We start from the raw sequence: 20,631 nt of genomic DNA, 5'->3' as shown, positions 1-20,631 counted from the left end.
AGGGGCCAACAGAGATGTAATGGAATGCTGACGGGACAACCATCTACTCTGACTGAGGAACTGACCCACTCCACACAGCTAGAAAATGTAATAATGCAGCTCCCTAGGCAGAGACCGCAGTGCAACGCTGCCTCAGAAGCACAGGAGCTGAGTGGACACTGTAGCCCCAAGAGTATATTTTGTGCTTGAACTCAGAGTCTAGGCATTGTACCTTAGCTTCAACACTCAAGACTGGTGCCCTATCCCACTTCCATTTCCAGCTTTCTGCTGGTGGGTTGGAGATAAGAGTCCCAACACAAGCTGGACCTTCAGTGGCCCACCCCTGTCATCCTAGCTACTCAGGCGGCTGAGATATGAGGATCTCCGTTCAAGGCTAGCCTGGGCAACGAAAGTCCATGAGACTCTTATCTCCAATGAACCACCAGAAAACCGGAAGTGGCACTGTGGCTCAAGTGGTAGAGCACTGGCCTTGAGCTGAAGAGCTGAAAGACAGCACCCAGACCCCGAGTTCAAGCCCCATGACCAAAGGAAAAAAAAAAAAGGAGGGGTGAGGAGAGTGAGATGGGCTAATTGTTGCGTTCCCTTGGATGTCCCTGGTGAGGTGAGGTGGTGTGCTGGGGTGCCTCGCTGGTGGGTGCTACGCCCAGGCAGGTGCTCACCCCAATCCCAGGAGCAGCCCCGCCTGTGGAGGGGCCTGGTGAGCCGTGGGCCATGTGTCTCTGTGGGGGTCTTACCTAGCAGCACAGCAAGATCAACTCTTGTCAGCTCACCACGGGTCTCCTCCTCCCCATCCTGGCTCTGTCAGCTGCCAGATGCTGGCATACCTCCCAGTTCTGATTATTTGGTCCTATTGTCTGCATACATTTACTTGTACTTGTCAGAATCTGTGTCCCAAGTTCTGTCTTGGATGATCTGTGTGCCCGCGTCATCACTTACCTGGAGGCACCCATTCTGTAACTGCCTTGCTTACAGTCGCATCCCACCGACACGTGCACAGTCCGGACAGCAGACCCCCTCAGAGGCTCCTTTGTACTCCAGTGTTTACAGAGTTCTTCTACCTCCGGCTCTCCCCCAGTGACTCTTAGAAATATTGGCTTCAGAAACAGAAAAGGAAAATAAGTGATGAAGAAAAAGAGGATGACCCTAGGTGAACTCCCAGGCAGCTGGTCTACCTCCAAGTACCTTCAGCAGCCAAGGTGTGACTTAAGCAAATGGACAGGGCAAATGTCCAGTCTGAGAAGCGAGTCACCCACATGGGATGCCAAAAGATGGTAGGAATGAGTACCCCAGGGGGCAGATTCCAGATTTTCTCTCTGTCACTGCTGGAAACTCCTGGTCCCATCCTTGAACATAAACAACTCTGGGAAAGGGAAAAGACTTGGGGCATGTATATAGCATTATAAATTAATGGTTATTTCCTGAGCCAGTAACTGAAGATCCATGGTGCAGAGAGCCAGGAGAGATGGGGGAGAAGAGGGGTGTTTATTTTTTTGAAAGTTTGGACAACTGCCAGAGGCACTTAATATTTAATTACTACTGCAGAAGTAATTGAATTCTTGTAGCAGAAAGCTGAGGGCTGCTGGAGGGCATCCTAGGAGAAAGCTTGGGGTGCTGTGGCCGCTACCCCTACCCCCATCCTACGTGCTAACTTCCAGGATGCAATGCAGCCAGTCAGTGCTCTACTTATCCTCGCAGTTGGTGAAGTGGAGGGGAGAGGGATAAAGAATAACACAGAGATACAGCTCAGGCTGAGCCTATACCAGGTCTTGGGTTTAATCTCTAGCACCCCCAAAATGTAACAGCAGTGTGGGTGATTTCATAGAACATCTAATATTCTCTGGGGTGTTGGGTGGGGGCTTGACTTCAAGGCCTAGGTGCTGTTGCTGAGTTTTCTGCTCAAGGCTAGTGCTCTAACACTTGAGCCACAGCTCCACTTCTGGCTTTTTGGTGGTTCATTGGAGATGAGAGTCTCAGAGACTTTCCTGAATAGCTGGCTTTGAACTGCAATCCTCAGGTCTCCGTCTTCAGAGTAGCTAGGATTATAGGCGTGAGCCCCTGGCACCTGACTTCTAATATTATTTACATGGAAAAATATGTTCTGAGTTCAAACTACTGAGTGTAAGATGAATTTCAGAACTCAATTCAAGTTGATGGTAACGTCTGAGTGTATGTATTGCTGAGGAAACACAATGACACCTAGAAATACCCTCAAGGCATTAATATCTTTTAAAATATTTTTAAAATAAATAACTAAGGCTGACTGTGTTATTCATAATATGAAACTTAAATATTCAATGAAAGTCAAAATATTACATATCTTTTGCTTCACTTCATCTAGCAATCAAAACAGTCAGTCTACTGGAAGAGAAAATTAGAAAGGACAGCTTTACTCTCATAATTGTCTTCTACAGCTCACTAACTGATTGATTGATTGATTGATTGATAGTTGTTAGTAACGCAAACACTCTAGTGTTGGTCAGTGTCTTAGATGGACCAAAGGAACTTTGAAAGACCTGTTTAATAATATGAACACTTACAAGGATATAAACAAATTTCAACCAAGCAAGCCTAGTTCAGTGGCTCACACCTGTAATTCTGGCTACTCAGGAGGTAGCAATTATGAGGATTCCCATTTGAGATGAGCCAGAAGCCAGCCCAAGCAAGTTAGCCAGCTCCCATCTCAATCACTAAGATGGGTATGTGGCACAGATCCATCCACTCAACTACTGGGGAAGTTGCAGGTAAGATAAGTTTGTTTGAGGATCGCTCCATAGGAAAGAACACAATGCCTATGGGGAAGGGAATGAGTAAAGCAAAAAAGAAAAAAAAATCCAATCACCAACCACTTCCACTGAAATAGCACATGCTCCTGACAGCAAAGGGCACCACCATTCATTCACAACGGCTTTTGTTGTTGTTGTTGCTGTCAGTTGTGGGGCTTGAACTCTGGGCCTGGGCACTGTGCCTCAGCTTTTCAGCTCAAGGCGAGTGCTCTACCACTTGAGTCACAGCACCACTTCTGGTTTTCTGGTGGTTCACTGGAAATAAGAGTCTCACGAACTTTCCTGCCCAGGCTCGCTTTGAACAGCGATCCTCAGATCTCAGCCTCCTGAGTAGCAAGGAAAACAGGTGTGAGCCACTGGTGCCTGGCTACGATGGCTATTTGAGGAAAACAAAACACTGCTTTTAGTAGTGTTTTTGGAGAACTGAATGAGGGCAAATAATTATATCAGGAAAACTGGAGAAGATGACAGTATGTGTTCTTGTGAGGGGTCAAGGGTGTATTATAGGGCCGCAGGCTCAAGTGGAATGAATAGAAGTATGCAGATCAGAAGGTGGCTGTGTGACCTGTGCAGAAGGTTTGGGCCTGTGTCCCGTGAAGGTCCCCTGCACAGTTCAAATGTTAGGGTTGCTGACTTCTGTGGATCTGAGCTAGACAAAAGCAGCCTCTGCATTTCTGAAAACTTATGTAGGCAACTGTTAGATTCACCCCCACATCAGCGATGTTTCTGCAGCAAAGCCAGTACAAGGCTAAAGATAGATCACTCACGTGGTCACATGGCCTCTAAAACTGGTGACGGTGAAAGTCAATTAAAAACAAGTAACTAAAAGCAAAGGAGACAGGTTAGCTTAGATCTCAAGATCTGGCCCATTAGGACTGGGAAGGTGGCTCAGTGGTAGAGCGCTTGCCTTGCATGCCTGAGGCCCTGGGTTCAATTCCTCAGCACCATATAAGCAAAAAGAAAAAAGCCGGAAGTGGTGCTGTGGCTCAAGTGGTAGAACGCTCGCCTTGAGCTGAAGAGCTGAGGGACAGCGCCCAAGCCCAGAGTTCAGGCCCCATGACCGGGCCCCAAAAAAAAAAAACAAAAAACAAAGATCTGGCCCATTAATAGGGATCTTTCCAAATTCAAACTCGTTCTCTCCTTCACTCTCCTCCTTCCTCTTCTCTGCAGCTTCTATTTCTCAGATTTCCTACCATCACCTGACTAGTTTACAAACGTTTAAGGTATTACTGATATTTAGGAAGTTTTCTTAATAGCCACCTTTTGCCTGAGGAGGCCATATTCTGAAACTTCTAAGTAACGCCCATCAACTTGCTTGTTGTAGTATTCACAAGTGCAGCTAACAATGCCTTCCTCTCACCTGAAAGGAATAGTAGAAGGTCATGTGAGGTCATACCTATGAAAGGAAGGTCAAATGAGGTCATACTTATGAAAGGGCTTTGACAGGATGGAATGAGGAGCAAGGCAGGTACAGGTGTTACTTGGCTATGAATAACTCCGAAGGGGAAACACCAACTGCTGATCTCCCACCAGCACAAACTAGTTCTTGAATTTAGGATTTTTACTACTACCACAGTGTTGTTAGAAGATAACTCTAACTAAACACTACAAATGAAGGGATAGCTTATTCTCAACATGTATTGCATGCAAGACACAAGAAATGAAAGGTTTACTAATGTCAACAGGGACAAATAATGCCCTGTCCTCTTGTCCCGAAAAAGAAGTTAGAACAAAAAGCTTTCAAGAACGTTTTACCCTGAAGTATTTGGAAGATGCAGATTGCCGGGGGAGCCAATGATCGTTCGCGGGCAGACATGACATCAGCCTGACCAGGCTGGTGTGTAAACGTGGTATGAGGTCATTTGAAACTAATCGAATGGGAGGCAGGAGAAAGGTGTCATTCAAGTATTTATTACTCAACCAGAAACAAAAGGACTGAGTTTAGCTCCTGGAAACCAAGGGTTGAATGAATCTGACTAAAGGAGGAGGCTGATGATTATGTCAGTAGGGGCCTAACATTGGGAATCTGTCTACTTCTTAAATTGGCCTCAAGGCAACTTCTCCAAAAGTGATTCTGTGGTCATTAAAGAAGCTTTCTGCTTCCAAATGTAGGGCTTTGCTATTGCAGCCACTGAAAAGTGGCGCTGGTTACTGAGAGGCTTTTTTCTGGGTCACTGGTATTGTTCATTACCGATCTGTAGAAGTGTTGGTAATGCCTCTCAAAATCTCGCCCAGTGTTAATGTCTAATCAGCTAGTTAATATATAGAGATATATAGATATTTCAAAAACCCAAGCTGATTGCATTGAAGGGCTTGTGGAATGGCCTCATTTTCTTAGTGTGCCATCCAATCAGACAAGCACACAAACGGCACCATTCAAGGAAGCCATAAAAGAAGTACAAAGGGCTATGGACGGGTGGTGACCAGATGACTGTTATTTTTTAGACCTGACAGCAGGCTCTGTAGCTACTCTACAGAATCATGACTCACATATCCATTTGTAAGACTGGTTGAAATTGAGACAGGAAATCGAATAATGAGGATCTGTGAACACTGGTATGGTAGGGATTAATAAGAGATTTTAATTTATTTTGTTTATTTTTTTTGGTGCTGGTGCTAGGCTTTGAATTCAGGATCTCATTTGGCTTTTCTTGTTCAAGACCAGTGCCCTATCACTTGAACCACTGCTCCACTTCGGACATTTTTCTAGTTAGTTGGAGATAAGAGTCTCACGGAGCTGGGCATTGGTGTCTCACGCCCCTAATCCTAGCTACTCAGGAAGCTGAGATCTGAGGATTGTGGTTCAAAGCCATCTTAGGCAGTAAAGTCCTTGAGACTCTTATCTCTAATAAACCACTCAGAAAAGCCAGAAGTGGTACTGTGGCTCAGGTGGCAGAGTACTAAACTTGAGCAAAAGCAGGAATAGCAGCCAGGCCCTGTGTTCAAACCCCCGGATTGGCACTAAAAAACAAACAAACAAAACTTTTGCTTTGGCTGGCATAGAACCAAGGTCCTCATATCTCAGCCTCACAAATAGGTAGGATTACAGGAAGAAGATACCAGCCGTCTGCTTTTAAGGAGAAAAAGAAACAAGAGTTAAAAAGAACTTGGGTTTTCAGCTCAGCAAATAGGAGAGAAGGGAATAATGCAAATCAAAGGGCTGGGGGGTGGGGGGTGGGGGAATGCCTGAGGTTGAGTTTCAGATACTTGTAGGATCACCGGATAGAAGACCAAAGGCAGGGACCAGCCCTCCAAGTCCTGTGTGCCCACTACGAGGGGCATATTCTGATGGGCAGGGGAAGAGAGGGTACAATTCACCTGAAAGACCACCTCAGCACGCCGTTCAAGGCTGTCAAGAGATGGGAAGGAGACAGGATTCCGTCAGGTGCAGAAGAGCACTTGTCAGACTTCAGCGTGCATCGATCATGTGAGAGCTTGCTAAGACAGGTCTGTGAGCCCCTCCCCCAGTGTGATCCGGAGTTTGCACGTCTAAGCAGTTCCCAGGGGCTGGTCTGCAGATCCACCTGGAGAAGTGTGTGAAGGGGAAGAATGGGCTTTGGATTCAGAAGAATCTGAGCTAGATTTCCATCCAGCCTCGCTGTGCGCTTCTGTGTTCTCATATGGAAGAATGCAGGAACAAACTACTGGTCTTGTCATTGTAGTCTGTAGGGAAGATGGTGCAAGTGCATGTGGAACCCACTCATTGTGTCGGGCGCACAGTTGGCATTCGTGTGGTCATCTAGGCAAGTCAGCAGACAGGGAGAATGGCAGGCAGATAGGCAAGCACACCGTCACATAAGAGGTCACAGAGCAGAGGGCAGGACATGCAGTACAAGGACACATGGAGTGTAAGGTGGCTGCAAATCCCTAAGCCAAAGAGCGGTCAGCCTGACTGCTTTTTTCCCTGCATGAGTGTTTGCCTGAAGGGCAAATGAGCGTTTAAACCTAGGGCCAGGTCCAACAATGAACGTAGGAACCAGATGGGATCTACCCGCTCCTCCTCATCTGAGCCTTCAGATCGGGAGCCATATAGGAGTCCACTGCCAAGCCTTTTTTTTTCTGGTTCCAGGAACACTTAGGGTCACAGCCAAGATGGGAAGGAAATAGGAAGAAGAGAAAAATACCAGCTACGTCATCTGAAGAAGTCCTCATGTGGAATGAAAATGTGGAGGTCCCAGTTCAGAAACAATTAGAAATTTCAAGGTGACCCCGAGCTGGAACCAAGTGTGAGACCATCTTTTCCTGGGGGACCCTGTGTGTACCGGTCACATGTCTGTGATTCTAACTGTGGCTACAAGGTTGCGGCGTCACCGCCATGGTGGGGTCTGCCCCAGGGAGAGCCGCAAGCTTGGGGGTGCAAACTGCAGGACAGCTCTGGCAAATTCAGGATAAAAAAAGAAAGAAAATCTCAGAACTGGATGTGTGACTCAAGTGGTAGAGCATCAGCCTCAAGTAAAAATGCCAAGCCAGAGCCTGAGGCCCTGAGTTCAAGCCCCAGAACCAGCACATACGTACACACACACACACACACACACACACACATCCCTTTTCTCACATTTAAAATTTTATAAATGTAAACCGGTGCTTTAATGCCTGCTTTGGTCCTCGGAAGGTTTGGGGGTCCCATGGTATTTTAAGAATTGAGGAAAGTGATGTTTTCATGAGGGGAGGGATGATGTTTTCGTTAGGCCTTTGCCACAGCTTGCTTTCTCATTCCAGGCTTGTGGAAGTGTGAGTTTGTAGACTGGATTTGAATCCGGGGTATGAAAAGCCCCAGATTCCCTGTTTGGATCCAAGAATCCATTTGATGACTAAACTTAAATCCATATGTGGACGCCCCAAACCCTCCTCCCCAAGCAGTCAGGGCTTCCGGTCCAAATCAGAGTGCAGGACCTCCATGAGACACTAGGAGGCAGTGTTGGCTAGTCATCTGCTTTAAGGCGGCAGCCAAGGAGGGTTTTTGCCCCTAGCCCGCTAAACATGTTTTTAAAAAATAAAAAAAGATGACGGGATATTTCAAATACATATTTCTCAATTTCAATTAGCTCTGTGGGTCTGTGCAGAGGAGAACACTGTAAAATAAATACAGAGTTATTTTGAAATACCATTGCCATTATGAACTACATTACATAGCCAGTTAGCCTAGAATTCACAAGGTCATAGAATTTGCTGGTTGCACTGAAAAGGATTCCAGTGGAAGAGTTTGTCCAGAACTAAGAGATGAGGTTCCTTAGGTCTTAACAGGGTCTTTTAGACATAGGACATTCCTAAGATTAATCTATCTATCTATCTATCTATCTATCTATCTATCTATCTATCTATCTATCTATCTATGATAGAGATAACTTGCTGGAGGCATGGCTCAAGTGGTAGAGTGCCAGCTGGGTAAGCTTAAGATCTTGAGTTCAAGCCCCACTACTGAAGAAAAAAAGCTTCCTAAAGGAGAGAATTTATATATGCAAACAACTACACATGATTTTATTTGTTTGATTGCTTGCTTATTTATGCCAGTTCTGGGGCTTGAACTCAGGGCCTGGACACTATCCCTGAGCCTCTTTGTCCTCAAGGCTAGCGCTCTACCACTTGAGCCACAATGCCACTTCCAGCCTTTTCTTTTTCTTTTCTTCTTCTTCTTCTTCTTTTTTTTTTTTTTACTTCCAGCCTTTTCTAAGTAGTTTAGTGGATATGAGTCTCACAGACTTTCCTGCTGGGGCTGGCTTCAAACCATGATCCTCAGACCTCAGTCTCCTGAGTAGCTAGGATTATAGGCATGAGTCACTGACACTGCATATATATGGGATATTGTATTTAAGAAGGCAACATGAATTCAACAGCGTATGCTATATGATTTCCAGGCAGGATATTCAGAATGCTTCAGTCAGAGGTATCCGGCCCCCCTGCAGGGTGGTGGTTGAGACATGCTGGGGGCTGGTTCCACACCTTTGGAAGGTCCCAGGGCAGTCCCAGGGCAGTCCGGCCTAGAGAGACAAATCAGAACACATACTAGAGGGCTTGAATGAACCCTTAAGAAAACAAGGTCTGGAGCTGGGGCTGGAGGCACCACAGCTGACAGAGGATCAGAAGTAGGAGGCCAGCCTAGGTTTCATGAGAAGACCCTTCTCATAATGCCATTAAAAACGAAAGAATGTGGAGTTCAACACAGGCCAACCAAAACACAATTACAATTTTTAGAAAAGAACCATCTGAAAAGAGAGACAGATGATAATGAAGAAGAGACAAACAGGAAATGAATTTTCATAACACTGTTTAATTTAGTGAATATTAAATACCATGACTGTACTTGTTCACCCTTCTCCATTTCACTGGCTCCTTTGCTTCCTAAAAGGGGGAAAAAAAAGCAAAAACACCATCATTACCACCACCACCAACAATAACATTTTTATTTTTATTTTTTATTTATTTTCCAGGGCTGAGGACCGAACCCAGGGCCTTGTGCACTTCGGGTGGGCGCCCTTCCGCTGGCCTAAACCCCCAGCCCCAACAATAACATTTTTAAAAAATCTAAATTACAGATGGGCACTGGTGGCTCACGCCTGTAATCCTACCTACTCAGGAGGCTGAGATCTGATGATTGGGGTTCAAAGCCAATCTGGGCAGCCTCTTTATGCTTTTTGTGCTTAAGGCTAGCGCTCTACCACTTGAGTCACAGCACCACTTTCAGCTTTTTCTAAGTAGTTTACGGGAGATAAGAGTCCCATAGACTTTTCTGCCAGAGCTCTTATGAATTGTGAACCTCAGATCTCAGCCTCCTGAGTAGCTTTGATTACAGGCGAGGCTTGAGCCACCAGCACCTGGTTTTCTTCCCCTCCTTCCCTCCCTCCCTCCCTCCCTCCCTCCCTCCCTCCCTCCCTCTCTCTCTCTCTCTCTCTCTCTCTTTCTTTTCATTCTTCCTACCTTTTGTCCGTCATGGGGCTTCAACTCAGGACCTGGATGTTATCCCTGAGCAATTTTGCTCAAGCCTAGTAGTGCTCTACCACTTTGAGCCACAACTCCACTTCTGGTTTTCTGGTAGTTCATTGGAGATAAGAGTCTCCTGGGGAAGTAGAGCTGTGGCTCAAAGTGGTAGAGCACTAGCCTTGAGCAAAAGAGCTCAGGGACAGCGCCCAGGCCTTGAGTTCAAGCCCCACAATGAACTGACAAAAAAAAAATAATCTTCCTTACAGCTCAGTTGGGAATGGTGGCCCGGGCTATCAGCATCCCAATCCAACTCCCTCACTTGGGAGTGTGTGTCCAGGACAAGTTACAATCCTCAGAGCCTGTCCATCTGAAAAGCAGGGCTACTGCATAGATTACATGAAGACCGATGTAGCATGCTTAGTACAGTAGCTGGCCTATAGGAACTTCTTGCCACATGCTGCGTGATCACAGGGGTGTGGTGACGGTGAGGAAACTAGGCTCAGCTTTTTTTTTTTTTTTTTGCTTTTTTTTATTGTGAAAATACTGTACAGAGGGGTTACGATTACATGGGCAAGATAATGAGTACATTTCTTATCAAGCATTGTAGCCTCCTCCTTTGTTTCCCCTTCCCATCCCTTCCCATCTTCCCCCTGCCTCTCCACCCAATCCTCCCCGTTCCCTCTCCACCCCCCCCCGCCCCCCCCCCCCCCCCCCCGCACCAAAGTTGTAAAGTTCGTTTAGCTTTTTTTTTTTTAAAGGAAAAAAAAATATCAAGAGGCAAATCTTGGACCTAATGAGAAGAATCCATTCCAATGCTGTTTTTCACCAGCTCCCATACATTTTAATAATTCGAGGAAGGGCTGGGAAGGTGGCTCAGTGGTAGAGTGCTTGCCTTGCATGCCTGAGGCCCTGGGTTCGATTCCTCAGCACCACGTAAGCAAAAAGAAAAAAGCCGGATGTGAGGCTGTGGCTCAAGTGGTAGAGCGCTCACCTTGAGCTGAAGAGCTGAGGGACAACACCCAGGCCCAGAGTTCAGGCCCCATGACCGGACCCAAAAAAAAAAATAATAATAATAATTCGGGGAAGTCCTCCATTCTGAAGTCCTACATTCCTCACATTGACTGAAATATCAAGGTTCAGATTTTTTTTTAATAAAAATATAAAGGAAAGCAGCTTTACTTGCTGTACTCTGAGGAAGAAAAGCTCAATTATTAGGGTGCACTGATTTTCAGTTAGCAGAGAAATTATATAGCTAAGAATTTCAATTTTTTTCTCCTCACTTGATAAATTTTACAGTATCTATAAATATACTATACAGGAAAGTGTATTTAAGTGTTTTCTACTTTAGGAGATATATTTCACACATTTTTAAGAAGCTATCTTGATTTTTTTTTTAAAGTTTACTTTTCTAACTGCAAGAAAATTCACAAGTGTCTGATTATCTTGTTTATGTGAGTGGAATGCAGATAATTTGGGCCCATGAAGTTTCTTGAAGGTAGCCAGCTACCCCCAGTGCTACAATAGCAAGTATATTCTACATAGTATCATAATAATGCTTTAATAGCAAAGTAGTTCACTTGTCTTATTTAACTCAAGCCGAGCTTATAACATGCACCACCCTCTCCTGCAGTCACCTTGCAGTCACCTTGGGCTCCAGGAACACTTTTCCAGAAAGAATGGGGGAACCTGCCAGAAAGACAAGAGCACCCACGAGCTCCCGCCTGGCCCTCAGTAGGCAACTGTGCCCTGTTCAACCCTCCACCCCCAAGTGATGACAAGTATAATTCCCCTTCTCTGGAGCCTTGGAGAATAGGAGTGAGGTTGTGGTCAGCCAGGACCCCAGTGTGACCGTGACTGTTGATGCACATGCGCGCCGTCCACCCTCATCCACTGGTTCTTTGTCTATTTACACCTATAGCTCATGTGTGCAGCCTGAAGACAGCTGAATATACAGGGCTGTACTATGTCATAACCCTCCTTTCTTTGCCTTTCACAGTGTCTTTGATTTGGTGCATAGGAGTGAACAGTCAGACCGGAAATGTGGAACTCCCCAATTTTGGGCTTGGGGGGTCTAGAAGTACAAATGTTTTCCTTTGGTGAGAAATGTATGTATTCTTGCATCCTATAATGACACAGGAAGTGGTGTAAAAACTCAAAATACAACAGACACTGTTGGTTCACACCTGTAGTCCCGGCTACTCAGGAGGCTGAGATCTGAAGATTGCAGTTCAAAGCCAGGAACCCTGGCAGAAAAGTCCCGTGAGACTCTTATCTCCAATTAACCACTCAAAAACCAGAAGTGGGGCTGTGGCTCAGGTGGTAGAGTACGACCCTTGAGCAAAAGAGCTCAGGGACAGCACTCAGGACCGGAGTTCAAGGCCCACAACCGAAAAAAAGAAATCTCAAAATATTTCAGCAAGAAATGAATAGTGTGCAGTCAAGGATTAGCAGAGAAAGAAGATAAGCAGGGACTGTCTTGAAATTCTTCCCAATCACCTTTGCCCTAAAGAGGGCAACTCATTCTGTGGAATCCTAGAAATCAAATCTAGGGGCTAGCCATCCGAGCCAACCATCCAGAAGCCTCCCAGCACAGTTGTAGACCCAGCTTTCTAGCTGAGCACTTGCCAAGAGAATGCAATGGAAGATCCTATTGTGAATATGCACCTTTGATCAAAGGCCCAGCGACTCTTGTTGGCTGAAGTAGCAGAGCTTTGTGCATTGGCAGCTTGGTCCCCCGTGTAATGGAAGCAAGGGGTGGCAGAAGCTTTAAGGGCTAGGACCTATGTGGGGGCAACCAGGCCTGGGGAAGGTGTCCCAGGAGACCGGGCTGGGTCTGGGACTGGGCTGGGTGCTGCCAGGGCAGGTGTTTATTATAACGTGGGTTTGGCTTTTTCTCCATCTGCTTTCTGGTTTCCTCTCAGGTTCCAGCCCGTCCTGCCATCTGCCATGAGTTCCTCACCCCAGCACCACACTGGCTCCATGCTCCCGGCCCTCCAAATTGGTGGGCAAAACCAATTTCTTTCCTTATGAAGAATCCAATCCCAGGCATTTCCTTACAGCAACATGAAACAGGCACTGCCCACCCATACCACATCCACACGGCTGTCCTGTAAAAATGGATCCGAACTCAGTTGTGGCCATGGGAGAGAACCCAAGGAAGGATGAGGTATGGCTATGTGTGTGCATGCGTGTGCACATGTGAATGCCAGTCTTGGGGCTTGAACCCAGGGCCCAAGCTTTTCTGCTCAAGGCTAGGGTTCTACTACTTAAATCACAGCTCTATTTTTGATATTCACGGTCATTAATTGGAAATAATCTTATGGGATTTCCCATCCATGCTGGCTTTGAAGCTGATCTCTCCTATCTCAGCCTCCCGAGTAGGTAGGATTACAGGTGTGAGCCACCTGCACTGGCTTGGTTTATTTTTTTGAGACCATAGTGTCTCGCTATGTAGCCTAAGCTGTCCTCAAACTTACTGTCCTCCTGCCTCATTCTCCAGAGTGCTGGGATTACAGGCATGTACTACCTCACTCAACTTCTGCATGTACTGTAGTACAACATAAAATGAAAATTAGGGAGATTCCTGACCATTTTTTTCTACTTCAATGGTATTTAAGCACAGTTCCATCAACCAGTGGGTAAGAATGATTGGCAAGGGATTTATGCTTTGGATTAAGATGGCATCATGCCAGGATCGCTAAGTCCCCTTTGGATTTGTTGTTTGGTGGCCGCAAAGGGCTTTCAACCTTGGACCTTGCGCTTACAAAGCCGATGTTCCACCACTCAAACTGTGACTCTAGCCTTGCTTTGTGCTGGTAATTTTGAGGCTGGAGTCCCATGAGTCTTTCTGGCTGGCTGGCTTTGACACAATGCTCCAGATCTCAGTCTCCTGAGCAGCTAGATTAGAGGCGAGTAACTCACTTGGCACCTTTTCAACTTGAATATGTCATTCATCGGTTGTTGTGGTGGAGGTAGGGAGGCAGGTGAGGGAAGGAGGTGAGGTGGTCTTGATCTTCCAACAGGAGAAAGGAGGCCTTTGCCTCTGAGATGCACAGCAGGGCAGAATTAATGGTGGTTATCTTTGGTGGTTTTTCTTTTTTTTCCTTCTGCTTTTCTACTTGTACATTTAATCCCTCCTTTAGCTTCAAATCAGCACAGTGGGAGATATTTCCCAACAAACATTATCCCTTCCCATAAATCGTCATCGACTAGGGAGAGAAAAAGGAAAGACTCCAGGGAAGCACTGGCCTGGCTTTGTTTCTGGAGGCTGTCACGGCTTCTGCCAGAAGTGTACAATTCCATTCTCCTCTCTGCCAGAGGAGTCAGTGCGAAACTCCCCTCCCTGCATTCCCCCAGGCCGGTTCTGAACAAGAAATGAAAGCTGACTAAGGCAGCTGTGTCTCACGTAGTCCTTACAGCTGTCACCCTGCCGGGGACTCTGTGGCCTGCTTGGCTGCGCATGCCCCTCCCTCCCCTCAGCCTCCTGAGCCATGACCACAGAGCGGCCTCACCAGGGCCCAGGCTGAGAGGTAGATGTGCTTCATTCTGATCCCTGCTCTGAGTAAGCCTCCTTGTGTGGTCACCTGCCTTGCTGGCACCTTCCACCCAGGGCCGCCGGCACCTCTGCGGTGACAGATGGTCGGTAAACCCCCAGGACAAAGAGGAAGCAAAGAAACAAGTTCTGTCTACTTGATGAAATACCTGATTACTTTATTCTTTGCATAAAGAGAAATTTGCTTCAGGGAACACGTCACATATAAATGCAGAAAATGGAATTGCCCTTTAAAAAGGAGCAAGTCTGCTCAGCCTCATTTGGGGGAGTGTTTCTTTTATCTCCGTTGTTCAGATTAACTCTCCAATTTGTGAATTCACCAGATCTCTTCCTTCTTAGTTGGCCATCTGCCTTGCTTCTGTTATTTGAAAAGTATTCTAATAGCATCATCACCAATAAGTAAAAAGAAATAGAAAGTAACATTAAATTTTAAAAAAAGGCCCCTGTCTTCTGTTTAGCAATAGCTTATCTGGTGAGCATAAAACTTTAATAAGGCTTGAGTTGGATATCTTCTTAAAATGGCAGAGCAGATAATGGGGAATAATACTGCCACTAAAACCAACAAGCAAAGCTACACAAGACACACTTATGATTTGGTTGAAGGCACAGTACAGAATGCCAGGGCTAAGATCCAGAGATGCAAACACAAGAATGGTACCCAGCTCTGGGGCCAGTGTTCTCCCTGTGTCTGCCAGTTTCCAGTGAGGGAACTGGAAAAATGAGAAGCTGAGTAGATGTTCTTACAGCCTTGTAGAGGGACCTTGCTTTTGAGTGGGGACTCAAGGAGGAGGCCTGAGGAATAAGGATGGACAAAAAGCTCAGCTTCAATCATCTCCAGACCTGTACTGGACTAACAGGATAGAGAACCACCAGTATTCCAGGACACCTTCCAAAAGCGAAGAGGTTTCTCTAGCAAGGGAACACTATAATCGGCTCTAGTAATTTCTGTACTATACAATGACTATACAATGCATTCCACATGATCAATAATAAACAGACACATGGAAAGTGGAGCCAGCCAAAACCTAGAGAAAAAAATGTAGGCAATAGAAATAGACTGACAAGGGAGAACGAAGAGAACTAGTTTGGCCTCAAAAATGCTGAAGTAATCGTGCTTGAATGTGGTCTAAGAGATTAAAGACAAGCTTGAGAATTCAGCTGGAAATGGGAAACTCTACAATTTAAAATGGGAATTATAGGAGTATATGAGTTTAAACATGTGTTAGACATAGTTGAAGAGGGAATTGATAAATCAGAAGCTGGTCAGGAAGAAATATCTAATAGGAGCACTAAGAACAAGATGCCAGAAACAATAAGTGAGAAGTTAAGATATTGAAATAGAAGGACTAAAGTATATGTACTTGAAGGAGAAAAGGAGAATAAGGATGAGACAGTATTGAAGAAATAATAGAAACTGCAAGTTTTCCAAAATTATTGAAAAATACGGAGGAAACCCTACTTAGATGTATCAGAGTAGAACTTCTGCAAACCAAAGACAAAGGGGGAGAAATGACCTACAAGGCTATCTGTGGACAAATGGTTTTAAAACTTGTGGTATAATCATACAATGGAATATTACCCAGCCTTTAAAAAGAAGGAAATCTCTAAGTGCCAGTGACTATACCAGTAATCTTAGCCACTCAGGAGGCTGAGATCTGAGGATCCCAGTTTGAAGTCAGCCTGGGCAGGAAAGTCTGTGAGACCCTTATCTCCAATTAACCATCCAAAAGGCCAGAAGTATAGCTGTGGATCAAGTGGTAGAGCACCAGCCTTGAGTGAAAAAGCTAACAGGACATAGTCCAGGTCCTGAGTTCAAACCCCAGCATTGGCATTTTTTTTAAAAGGGCAATCTTCCATGTATGGCAACATAAATGACCTTAGAAAGTATTATGATAAGTGAGATAGCTGGTGATAGGAAGACAAATGCTACAGGATTCACACTTAAGACACCTGAAGTAGTCAGACAAAAAGAACCAGAGGGCTGGGAAGGTGGCTTAGTGGTAGAGTGCTTGCCTTGCATGCCTGAGGCCCTGGTTTTGATTCCTTAGCACCACATAAGCAGAAAAAGCTGGAAGTGGCACTGTAGCTCAAATGGTAGAGTGTTAGCCTTGAGCTGAAGAGCTGAGGGACAGCACTCAGGCCCAGAGTTCAGGCCCCATGACCACCACTACCACCTCCACCACCAAAAGAGCCAGAGAATAGAATAATGGCTGTCAGTGGCTGGCTGGGGTGAAGGAAGGGGTTACCACTTGATACGCATAAAGTCCCAATTTTGCACAATGAATAAGTTCTACAGATCCATCCAACACCACTTTCCCAATAGTTAACCTGGGACTGTGTGCTTACATTTGACTAAGGGGATGTCACTCATGTTAAGTGTTCTTCCCACTGTAGAAGTTTACCTGGTGCTTTATTCATTTCCAAGTTTCTGCTCTCCAGAAGATTCTGTAGAAATGAGAAGGGAAGATTCTGCCCTCAGAGAGGTTCTAGTCTGATGTGAGAGGTCATGTGTGGAACTTTCACAAACACGGCAAGGTAGACGCACTGTTGAAGTAGTAGAGAAGTGACAGGTGCTGTTGTTCGGGCTGCATTTCACATTTCGTAATTTGAACCCATCTTGTCACTCCCTTCCCGGCTTCCCATCGACATCCTTTGGATGTACGTTCTGGCTTGGTGCCTAAGGACATTTAAAAATAGTTCGTGCTGAGCATAAGCTAAATATATTCCCAGAATTCCTATGCTAATCAATTATTTATCCCTTACAAATGCTAAGATCAAAAATTTAAAAATTTCTCTATTTCAGCTTGACAGGAGGTCTTGGGAGATTAGCAGGAACAAAAACTTTCAAGTCTAAAGTGAGCAAAATGGATAAAAATGAGCCTCCCAATTCCATTGTGTGTTAGCTCAACATGGCAAAGATTATTCCTTTGCCACCAGTAGTTAAAAGCATATATATAATTTATATGAGGAATTGATAATTTATATGGAATGTTTTGTCTTCGTCTTCTCTTCCTCCTCCTCCTTCTCTCCTCCTTCTTTCTTCTTCTTCCTCTTCCTCCTCCTCTTCTGTTTTTTTTTTTTCCTGTGCCAGCCCTAGGGCTTGAACTCAAGACTTGAGTGCTTTCCTTAAGGTTTTTCTGCTCAAGAATGTCACTCTACCACTTGAGCTACAACTCTACTTCCAACCTTTTGGAGATAAGAGTTTCATAAATGTTCCTGCCCAGGGTGGCTTCACATCTCAGTCCTCTCATCTCAGTTTAGGATTACAGGCGTTAGATACCAGTGCTGGGCACATTTTGCTTTTTTGCTGAAAAAATATTGTACTCATCTTTTTCATATCCATATATATAGAACAATACTTTACTATGAGTCTTATTTGTGTACTATTTAATTATATAATACACAGTACTTTATTAAGCCAATCAACTATTTACAAACTTTCTCCGACTCCTACTACTAGGCAAATGCTCTATTGTACATACCCTCTTTCTTTTTCCTTTCTCTCTTTCTTTCCTTCCCTCCTTCCTTCCTTCCTTCCTTCTTTATTTCCTTCCTTCTTTCTTTTCTTCCTTCCTTCTTTGAAATGCAGTCTCCCTAACTTTGCCAAGTCTACTTCTACCTCCCTAGTGGCTGGAATTTTAAAGGTAACCATCATGCCCAACCAGTTGTATTTGTATTTTATTTGTTTACTTATTTACTTACCTATTTATTTACTTAAATTTTAGTTAGAAAGGTATAGGAGTATGACGGCACATAGTTATGTAGACGTGTGCCCAAGTATTGCTGATGGATGAATCTTCGGAATGGAGGAGGCTAGAGTATTGATTGTACTCTTTTACCTCATATAAATAAAGATCTGACAGTAGTGAATCTGTTTGATAGCTCAGCTCTTATTTCTCTTCTTTATCACAAACTATTAACTGCTTCATTTACCAAAAATATATCCTGCCTGTGACAATTCTATGAAATAAGGAACTTACTCATTTTTGGAGACATATTTTCCTTTAGCTCTGTTCTCTTAAGTTATCTACCCACATGATTTTAGGGTTTTTTTTTCCTTCTGGAGTTTTTACTTACTATTCTTAGGTCTAGGACGTATCGGAGTGGACCCACATTTCCTTTAAGATAACGTGGTCGTTTTCCACTGCCTCCCTCACTCCTTTTGAGTTAGGTTTTACGTAGCTGTTTCTCTCAATATCCTTTGGAAAAAAATACTTTCTAACAGAGCATGCCAAGGAGTCTGTGGCTCTGCTTTCAATAAGACTGAGAGACCACCATCGGTGAGGAGGGCTTGGGCCTTCCCTGCGTCCCTAGGCTGCCTTGCATCTCCCTAGAAAACATTCTTCTCTGTGGCCAGGCAGTCTATCTCCTGGCCCTGAGCTCACACCTCCACTCCTTCATCTCCACTTGCCCAAAAGCATCCAGGACTCCCTTCCTTCCTTCTTTCCTTCCTTCCTTCCTTCCTTCCTTCCTTCCTTCCTTCTTATTGGCCGTGGGGCCTGAACTCTGGGCCTGGGCGCTGTCCCCCAGCTTTTCACTTCCAGCTTTGAACCCAGAGCCTCATGCATGCAAGGCAAGCACTCTACCACTGAGCAACCTTCTCAGCCCTGAGGCTCCTTTTCTATTATGTGTATTTCTCTAGTAGGTATGTGTTTTTGACAGAAAATACTTGCTCACTGCTTTCTTAAAACATGTATAGCCAGGAAATAAGTACTTACAAAGGTTGGGATGGGATCAAGGAGAGGCATAGATGAATAAAGAGAAGAAAGGGGGCAAAATGCAGTAAAAAATTCAATGCATGTTCTACAAAATTAAGAAAAAGGAAGAGGGGGTTGGGAAGGATGGGCGAGAATGTTCAAAGGGGTAACATTGACCAAGATGCATTGTATTCATAAACTGCTTTGTTGAACAGTAAGGTCTTTGTATAACTACTTAAAGATAATTAAAACAAAACATGTACTATTTGTTTTTTCTTTTTTGCTGGTCATGGGGCCTGAACTCTGGGCCTGGGCGCTGTCCCTCAGCTCTTCAGTCAAGGCTAGTGCTCTACCACTTGAGCCACAGCACCACTTCCGGCTTTATTTTTCCTGCTTATATGGTGCTGAGGAATGGAACCCAAGGCCTCATGCATGCAAAGCAAGTGCTCTACCACTGAGCCATCTTCCCAGCCCATGTACTATTTTTTTTTTTTTTTCAGGGCTTGAGCTCTGGGCCTGGGTGCTGTCCCTCAGTTCTTCAGCTCAAGACGAGCACTCTACCACTTGAGCCATAGCACCACTTCTGGTTTCCTGGTGGTTTATTGGAGGTAAGAAGTTCATGGACTTTCCTGCCCTGGCTGGCTTTGAACATGTAGTCTTTTTGTGACCTTGGTTCTTACATTCCCATAGGAGAAGATTTCAAGCAAGAGCCAGGCTCTGGTGGCTCATGTCTGTATCCTAGCTACTCAGGAGGCTGAGATCTGAGGATCGCAGTTCAAAGCCAGGCTGGGCAGGAAAGTCTGTGAGATTCCTACCTCCAATAAACCACCAAAAAGTGGAAGTGGGACTGTTGCTCAAGTGGTCAAGTGGTAGAGCGCTAGCCTGGAGCTGAAGAGCTAAGGGACAATGCTCAGGCCCAGAGTTCAAGATGCAACAAATAGTGAAAGTAGTGGTTTTGTTTTGTTTTTTCTTTTGGTCAGTCCTGGGGCTTGAACTTAGGAACTGAGCTCTGTCCCTGAGCTTTTTCACTCCAGGTCAGCATTCTGCCACTTTGAGCCATAGCTCTACTTCCAGTTTTCTGGTGGTTAATTGGAGATAAAAGTCTCACAGACTTTCTTGCCCAGTCTGGTTTTGAACCATGATTCTCAGATCTCAGCTTCCTGAATAGTTAGGATTGCAAGTGTGAGCCACTGGTGCCCAGCCCCCAACTTTTACCTTATTAATAGTACCCGCTAGGGGCTGGGAAGTTGGCTCAGTGGTAGAGTGCTTGCCTTGCATGCTTGAGGCCCGGGGTTCGATTCCTCAGCACCACATAAGCAAAAAGAAAAAAGCCGGAAGTGGAGCTATGACTCAAGTGGTAGAGCGTTAGCCTTGAACTGAAGAGCTGAGGGACAGTGCCTAGGCCCAGAGTTTGGGCCCCATAACCGGACCCCCCCCCCAAAAAAAGTACCCGCTTTTCCAGCATATTTCTTTCTGTTTTCTATAGATAACCAGTTTCCTTGGTTTCTCATGTATTCTTCCTGTTCTTCTTTTTACCTAAAAGAACAGAAATGTGCATATTCTTCTTTCTCTTTCCTTCTTCCATTAAAGCTAACAAACTCCAGATACCCCTTCCACTTTGTGTTTTAACATTGAATCCTGGTAACGACTCCATGCAAGTGCATCGAGAGTGTCTTCATCG

The sequence above is a fragment of the Dipodomys spectabilis genome, unplaced genomic scaffold (genome assembly GCF_019054845.1).
Source record: "Dipodomys spectabilis isolate Male_0828 unplaced genomic scaffold, ASM1905484v1 ptg000034l, whole genome shotgun sequence".
In the NCBI taxonomy this organism is placed as follows: domain Eukaryota; kingdom Metazoa; phylum Chordata; class Mammalia; order Rodentia; family Heteromyidae; genus Dipodomys; species Dipodomys spectabilis.
This window is presented reverse-complemented; position numbering follows the sequence as displayed.